We start from the raw sequence: 8,872 nt of genomic DNA on the forward strand, positions 1-8,872 counted from the left end.
CCCTCTGAGCCCCCGCACCCATCTTGACCCCACAGGGTTGTGCAACACCCACCGAAGGCTCCCGGGACCCGCAACTTCTCAATAGTGCTGAACTGGGTGAAATTTCCCAGTAACACCTCCCCGCCTGACTAACGCCTTCTTAGCTTGGCAATGCAATGTCCTATTTTTAAGGAACACAGTCATTTGGTTTAGATTCTTTGTTTTATTTTAATGACCTTCTGAATCACTCATTTTTCTACTTCTAAACTGATTCATTCCCGGCCACTTCCTTGTATAAAAATCCAACTCCTCCTTGAAGACTCAGCACCAGCAACCACCTTCTGAAAACTATCCTTGTCCTCGCCGCCCCCTCTCCAGGAATCATTTCCCTCCCTGCCCCGCCCCCTACCACTCATCTGGTAGTTATTCCGTGATCGTCCTCATCATCCCGACAAGAAGGACATGCCAGCCACTTGAGCTGTTTCTTATCATTCCCCTGCCAGCCCTAAGAGAAAGTAGTTATTACCCACATTTCATATAGAGTGAAACTGAGCCTCAAGGAGCCTAAGCCTCTTGCTCAAGATCACACACCAAGAGAAGAAGCCGAGGTGTTGAGCCCCTCTGGCCGGCCTCCTGAGTGAGTGTCTTGAGAGGTAGCGATTTGGGGGGCTGTGGCTCCCGCTGTGATGATGGTGTTGCTGTCGCCTCCGCCCCTCCCCCGCAGGCCACGGCTCCTCGAGGTGTTTGTTCCCCATTGCACTGTGCGCAGTAAACACGGGCACTGAAGAGCTGGTGTTCCGTAGACGTTGAACAATGGTGGGAGGACTTCCTGTCCTTTCTTTGGTGTTCACAGGTCAAAGCTTTACACAATTTCACATTCTTACAACATCAAGAGCTTGGTGGCAAAACCATCGATGTGCATTAAATGGAGGGTGTAAGGGTTGGGCCTGGGCCTGGGCCTGGCGGGGAGGGGAGGGGGGAAGCAGTGCATGTATTTTCTAGCTGAAAATCTTCCATAGGACTTTTTCTTTATTGATTTTAGAGAGAGAGGAAGGGAGAGGGAGAGAGAGATGGAAACATCTATGAGAGAGAACATCGATGGGCCACCTCCTGCGTGCCCCCCACTAGGGATTTGGCCCACAACCTGGGCATGTGCCCTGACGAGGAATCGAACTGGAGACCTCTTGGTGCACGGGTCGATGCTCAACCACCGAGTCACACCGGCTGGGCTTCCATAGGAAATTTTAGAAAATCCTTTCTGTAGCTCAGGAGCAATGCCGCCAGACAAGACCTCCTCATCACTTTTTTTCAGGTTGAGCTAACAAAATCTTAAAGAAGCGTTCGGTTTAAGCTCACTCAACATACCCCTAACGGGTGTCTACTGTGGGCCAGGCCCTGCACCCACACGCTAGTGCTGGAGATGGTGCCCACCTTCCTCCACTCCCTACTGCCCCGAGCAGCAGGGGTGGGGCCTTGGGAACAGGGGGAGGGAGGGGCAGGCCCTGTCTGGTCGGAGGACCAGGCAGAAGAGATCTCACCGAGCCAGCAGCCCTCAGGAAGTGAACGCAGCGGCCAGAGCGAGCGGAGCCTGGAGGAGCTGCTCGTCCCTCGAGGGATGTAAAGGAGACAGCCCTCTGGACCTCGAGGCCACAGCGGAGAAGGGCTGAGAAGGCTGGTGAAAATAAGAAGCCACCCGGGGCTGGCACCTGGAGGCAAAGAGAGCTACAGAGGGTCAACCGCTCTACCCAGATATGTGCTGCCCTGGGTGCCAATGCCAGTTCCCTCCCTGTGCCCTCTCCTCGGCTCAGCACTTCTGACCTCAGTTCTTCGTCTGCTCTCGGTGCTGCGAGCTCCGCTTTCCTGCTGTTTGTCTTCTCCCGACAATCCTGTCCCAACCTTTCACTTACAGCCTCACGGGGACACGTGTCTCGGGGGGTCTTCTGTTACCAGCATATTATTGGCTTTTTGGTTTGGGGGTTTGGGACTCAAATTTGCAAGCTTTGCCGTTTGGTGGAAGCATGCCATCGGGGTAGCAGTAGGGCCGCTGGTTACAACAGGCCTCTGTGCCAGGCTGCCTGGGCCGGAGGGTCTGCTGCCAACCTGCCAATACTAACAGAACGCTCAGTGCACACCTAGCACTTTCTCCCCTGTCCCCAACCCAAACCTAAGGTAGAGCAGAGCCCCCCCCTTGACAGACAGGGAAACTGAGGCCCAGAGACATGAAGTCAGTTGCTCAAGGACGCCGTGAAGGAACCTTCATTGGCATGTCAAGGGAACCACACATTTGAGTAGAGCGATTGACCCTCATTACCTCGACAGCTCCTTGACTCTTGGATTCGGCCAGAAGGGCAGGGGGTTCTCACCCTTTTCTTTCCACGGTCATGAGACTCAGACCCATCGATGGCAAAGCAATAGTATGGTAGTAACAAGGCCTTCGGCAGACACCTGTTTGTCAGAATCTGCCGTGTGCCCCGCACCATGCCGTGTGCTTTCTGCGTCCCATCTTCACTGTTCCCAGCGCAGTGACGAAGAGCGTGGACTCCGAAGCCAGACAGCCTGGGTGTGACTCTCAGCTCTGACACTGACTGGCTGAGTGACCTGAGGAAAGTTACTTTACCTCTCTGGGCCTCTGATTCCTCATCTGTAAAATGGGGCTGCGACAGCACCTTATAATAGATCCCTAGCACATAGTAAATGGTATATAAATAGGACTGTTCCATTTTAAGAAATCTAATATCAGTTTCCTCTTTCCTTGGCTTACGAATGGTGAGTATACAAAAGAGGAAACTGGTGGAAGGGGATGGCTCCCTGTTCAGAGCTATGAGCCAAAGGGAAAAAACATTCTCAGTACAGAAGACATCATCTCTGATCCGCGTGGCCTCCATTTACAAACGGGGAGATGGGCTCAGAGAGGGTGAGCCAGTGGCCTGAAATCATGCAGCTCACGAGCAGCAGGAGGATCTGAACTCAGACCTGTCTGATGTCACAGCTCATGTCTTCGATCCCAATTCCAATATGGCCGATCCTGGGGGTCATGGAAAGATGTGGTGCCTGGCCCTGCATTGAAAATGGAAATATGAGTCACTGGTCGTCCCTGGGGATGGCTGGGGAGTGCGAGGGGCCCAGCTCCGGGGCAGAATGTTCCGCCAGATGCAGGCAACAGCTGCCAACAGCACTCAGTCCTTCATGCTGAGGACGGGAGGAGGAGAGCATGGCGGTGGGGGTCACAGCCAGCAGAGTGCAGCCGGGACGGGGGCCATGACTTGGGGGGTGACGTCAGGCTCACACATCTAGCCTCTGGAATGCGGAGGCCCCAGAGGAAGGGCCCACGTTTCTGCTTCTCCTTTCAGCATCTCCTTTTCTGAAAGAACCCAGGCGGTGTCGTTGAGAAAGGTCTCCGGCTGTCTAGGCTCTCCTGGACCAAGCCAGGTGGTGCTATGTGGCAGGGGCATTCTTCATCCAGTGACAAAGACCAGGTCTCTGCAGAAACAGGATCCAAAGAAGCAAGGCTCTGGGAGGGGCTCTTGGCTGGACCACCCTGGCCACATCCCAGTATCCTCATCGTTTGCCGGCCCCAGAGGATGGCTCGCAGGCAGAATGCCCAGCGCCTGGTGGGCACACAGTCACTGCTCTTACCACCTGAATCAATGAACGAACGAGCGAGCAGATGTGTGACCAGCATCCTGCAGGGCGCCACGGCGCAGTCGGTGGTCCCCGCCTTGCTGGTTAGAAGCATCAGGCCCTGCGCTTCCTTTTCTGGTTCCAGTTTCCACTTGGCGCCAAGGAGGACAAAGACCTGCCTGGCCTCTTCCATGTGTCCAGTGGCAGGATGAGTGAGGAGGGGCCAGCCGTTCACCCCGTTCCTGCCCACTGATGGGCCTCCACTGACGCATTTTTTGACGCTGGTGCTGGTTCTACCTGGGGAAGTTTGGGACTGGCCAGTGTGACTGGATGAAAGCGGTGATTCATTTTGGTCCCCAAGGGAACAAAAGTCCAGGTCTTCCCTAGGCCCCTCTGCTGGGGCAATGAGTCACCCTGCTACCGAAGATGCTTGTTCTCACTCTGCCTGGGCCCTCGCGAGCCAGGCAGCGGCCACTTGGTTTTGCTCCAGGGAGGGTTGGGGGCAGTGTGGGGAAAGTGAATTATGAAGGGAAGACCGGACCTCCAACAGGAATTAACCCCCATTCATTCCATGCTGGCCACCGAAAGGGGACAGATTTCTCAGCCAAGGGGCACTTGAAGCCACAGCCGCGTCCCTCATCGCCAGCTCTCTCTGCCTGGCTGCCCCTCCAAATTTTCTCCCCCGAAGTGTAAAAGCAACCCACCCTCCACAGTCTGCTGTAATTTAATTAATTTATTATTATTATTTTTTAAATTTTTTGGTACATGCCCCTAACGGGAACCGAACCCGGGACTCTCTGGTCAGCAGGCCGACGCTCCAACCGCTGAGCCAAACCGGCCAGGGCTCTGCTGTAATTTTAAAAGTATCCTTGACGATATGATTTGCCGGGGGCACCAGTCAGTGGCTCCCTGCTTAGGGCAACCGTATGACCTTGATTTACGTCGTATGGAGCCAGCAAAGTTGTCCTGGGCCACAAAGAGAAGGCGCATGGGAGCCACCAGCGAGGGCCCTAGCGGGAGAACCCCCAGTGTCGCTGAGGAACCAGTGGGACCTTCTGTGATTTGTGTCTTTGTCCCCCCCTGAGGGCTCTGCTCCTTGGGAAGCCAGACCAGCCGAAGGCTGGCCCCTCAGCTCTCCGGAGCTCAGCTGTGGGCCCAGAGTAACTGGACAGAAATTCCGAGTGGTGGCAGGGAGTCACAAGGCCCCAGGACATTTCTGGGATGTGTAGGATGATGAGATTATCAGAATAAAGGGAGGTAGAAGCAGCATATCCTCAGAGACCATCATCTCAAACAGTGTGACGTGGGCTGAGTCACTTCCCTGCTCTGGGCTGCGGGTGTGTGTGTGTGTGTGTGTGTGTGTGTGTGTTAATCAGTAAAACAGAGATGATAATTCCCACCTATTCCCACCTCACAGGGCTGTCAGGACTTGGGCACGACCAGGCAATGACAAACCTGGCTCTGGGGACCCGATCCCAGCCGAATGAGGCCATCTTGCCACATGGAACTTTCTTGCTCATCCTGGTGGTGAGATGGTCACAATCCCCACGTGCAGGGCTGCTGTGAGGATTAAATGAGATAGTCAGTCAGTGGCCTGGCGGCTGGATCATCACGTCCGATAACTGATAGCTGCTATCGCGTCCATCACTGACTTTTGTTCCCGGCACGGAGTAGGTGTCCCGTTCGTGTTGGCTACTGTGGGAATGATGACTGTTAACAGAAAACGCAAAATTGGCGTCACAGAGCATGAGTCAGCGAAGGGTCAGCGGACAGACACCCCATCTTGTTCTAGATCACCTCCTTATTTAGCACAGGAAACACGGAGCCCCACGGGAGAACGCCAAGCCCCAGACCACCGCCAGCTCACTTCTGCCCATCCAGTGATCTCAGCCGACCCCGCTCCATCCAGCAGACGGGGCCATTTAGGGTGAGGGCCCACACGAGGCCTCAGTTTCTCCCTAGGAACTGCTGTTTGACGGCCCAGGGTGGGAACGAAGGGGCTTCGGGTGGACTGGAGTCAGCCAGAAAGAACTGGAGGGTAGCAGCAGAAAAATGCCCACTTAGTCAAGGTGACATGCTTCCGGGAGGGGTCCACAGATGTGCGTGTGCAAGGGTGTGGCTCAGAGACAACTTCTGGACAATGACCGTGACCGCCATCTGGTGCGCACAGTCTGTGGGCCGGGCCCTGTGACAAGTGTATGCGTCACGGGAATCTCTGGCGCCCTGTGAGGTGAGCGCTCTATCGGCGAACCGAGGCACAGAGAGAGGCTAAGGAACGGCTCAAGCCCTGGCCGCCCTGGCCGGACTGGCCGGCAGTTAGAGCGTTGGCCCGCGGACCAGAGAGACTCGGGTTCGGTTCCCGCTAAGGGTACTTGCCTTGGTGGCAGTTTGTCCCCGGCCCTGGTTGGGTCAGGGCCGTGCGTGAGGCAGCCGCTCAATGTGTCCCTTTTACGTCGATGTTTCTCTCTCTCTCCCTCCCACTCTATCTGAACAAAAGATGGAAAGCTGTCCTTGGGTGAGGATAAAAAAAATAATAATAATAATAAAATTAAATTTTAAAAAAGGAACGGTTCAAGGTCCCCCAGCTAGTCCACGCTGGAGAGGGGACTTGAACCTAGGCTGTGTGGCCCAGAGCCTGTGACCCTCCACACCACCCTGCTGCCCCCATGGGCCATGCCTCGGGCTCATGTCACCCTCCTCACTGTGTCACACGGTTTTCACATCTGTGGTCTCATGGTCAACTCCTGCATCGCCCTCTGAGGCTCCAAGGGTCCCCGCCTTGGCCCAACACCAAGTAGGGTGTCATTCCCTCAGCAGGTATTTCGGAGCCTTACCACGTGCTGGGCTGAGCCGGGGCAGGTCGGGCGCGCCATTACTGGGCACGTGGCTTTGACTCTGCAGGAATGGAATCTACCTGTCCACAGTGTGTGCCCTCCCGAGCAGCAGAGGGGGCAGGGGGGCTTTTGTGGGCATGCTCAGCCAGGCAAGGGATGTGGGTGGCCGGGGTCAAGAGGCAGGGCTGCCGATCTTTGCTCTGTGCCTGCTGAGCCGCCGTCACCTCAGCCAGCTCCGGCCCTCGCCGGGCCTCCGGTTCCTCCATCGGAAGAATGAGGCCAGGGTGAGTGGGGTAGTCTTCAAAAGTCCGTTCCTCTTGTGAAGGTGGGCTACGGCCTGCCACCGCGATGTGGGCTCAGGCATGCCCCCTTTCGGCTGCAGTTTTTTGTTTTAATCAGTAGAGATGATAATTCCCACCTCACGGGGCTATCGGGACCTGGGCATGACCTAGTGATGCTGGACCTGGCTGTGGTAGGCTTGGGCTCTGGGCTGAGGGTCCGCGGGGGATGTTCCCAGTCTGGCCCGAGCAGGTCTTGGGCTGTGTCTCAGATCCTTGCTCAGCCCAGTCACATGCTGGCTCACGGAGTGACACCAAATGTCCCGGTGAGTCCCTCCCCGGAGCTGAAAATTCACACCTCCCTCCTCACCTGGGAAAGGTCTCCTTTAGTCTGTGTCCTCAGGCAGATCTGCTGCATCAAAACACATCCTATGACCCTGGCTGGTGCGTTTCAAAGTCACTTTGCAGACATTTTCTTATTCCAAATGAATAAAAGTCAAAATTATGAATTAATCATTCAAAACAATAACAAAGGCACCATTTACGGAGCGGCAGGTGAAGGGGCCTTCCTCTCCAGCTCTGACCCTCACGGTGACCCTTCTGTGGTATTGCTGGAATTGCTACTGCAGTTTTCGATGGGGAGACTGAGGTCCCGAGAGGTAGAGGCTGTTATGTAAGGTCACAACTAGGAATGACAGAGCTGGGGTATCATTGTGAGCCCAGGTCACTCCCTGCCCAACGTCCGCACTGTTGGCTCTCCTTCACCCAGGGGACCTACTCTGTTCCAAGCACCCTACTACGTGCTGGGGTGCCCGTGAAAAGGCCAGGCCTGCTCCCTGCACGGGTCACAGTCTATACAAAGCCCAGAAGGTGGTATTATTACTCATCATAGGCATAATGAGAGCTCTCTCTGCCTTGGCTCAGCTAACCCCAGCTCTACCCCTACCAGCGGTGTGACCCTGGGCAACTATCTTCCCTCCCTGTCCCATGGCTGTGAACTGGGGAAAATACTCATTCCTGCCTCACTGGCCGGCCGTGAAGAATTAATCAGGAAGCGCCTGGCCCAGAGAGGGTGCCGCACCTGTCAGTTTGTCCACATCCCACCTGCAAGCATGTTCTGCAAAGCTGAGGCTCATTCTTCGCTGTCGAACTCGGTCGTTGTCGACTTCATTTGACGGCCGAAGAAACTGAGGCCACAGAGTAATAGGCAAAGCTGGACCGGAGCCCCTGAGGGTCCCAGGCACGTGTTCCTTCCCCTCAAACCCCAGGGCACCTGCGTTCCTGGGACCCCTCTGGCCCTTGGTCAGCTGGCCAGGAACCAGAGCCTGGCCTGGGTGAGAAGGAGACCTGTGGTCACTGGCTGCAGCGGCAGCTTCAGGAAGCAGTGTTGAGAGGACTTCTAAGAAAGAGGGCAGTGGGAAGGGACACCCTGTCCCAGCCTGAGGGCCAGAGGTCAGCCTGGTTGCCGGCCCAGACGCCGGCTCTCAAGGCCGCTCCAGCCTGCAGCCCAGCCTGGCTCGGCCCACGCGTGTGGAGGCCGGCTGTGAGGCTGTGACCTGCCTCCACCCAGACCCTTCCCAGGCCTGGCCCTCTGGCCTTCTAGGTAGATGCCTGAGGCCAAAGCCTAGAGTGAGGTGGCCACGGGCAGGGCCGGGGCCGGGAAGAAAGCCCCCTGTCCCCTTCACCACTCAGGCCTTCGAGAGCACTGCAGTGCTGCACTTTGGGGCCAGGGCTCTTCAGTGCCAGCCTGGCTCTGTCTTCTTTTGCGGGAACCCTGGTCCTGGGCCCAAATGGCCCTGAGCTCTGGTTGTCTGGTCTGTACACGGGGGGACAACAGTAATGCCACCTGGGGGCAGGTGAAGCTCCAACTCTCTGAGCACCCAGGATGAACAGGTGTCCCAGCGACGTCAGCTTCTGTTCTGTAGGCAGGAAACAGGTGCTGGGCCCTCGGCCTTCCTTGGGCTGGGTGGGGGTTTCTCCGTGCTCTCCTGGGCTTTAGGTTTCCCGGGGTCTCATTTAAGTCCTCGACATGATCAGGCCCCTGCTCTGGGCCCAGCAGGGAGACCACCACGCAGAGGCCCTGACCACAGCCCGCTTTGCAGACCACAGGGTGCTGTGGGACCCTGCACTTCAGGGCCCTGTGTGGCTTAGGACCAGCAC

The sequence above is a fragment of the Molossus molossus genome, unplaced genomic scaffold (assembly GCF_014108415.1).
Source record: "Molossus molossus isolate mMolMol1 unplaced genomic scaffold, mMolMol1.p scaffold_m16_p_4, whole genome shotgun sequence".
Taxonomy (NCBI): domain Eukaryota; kingdom Metazoa; phylum Chordata; class Mammalia; order Chiroptera; family Molossidae; genus Molossus; species Molossus molossus.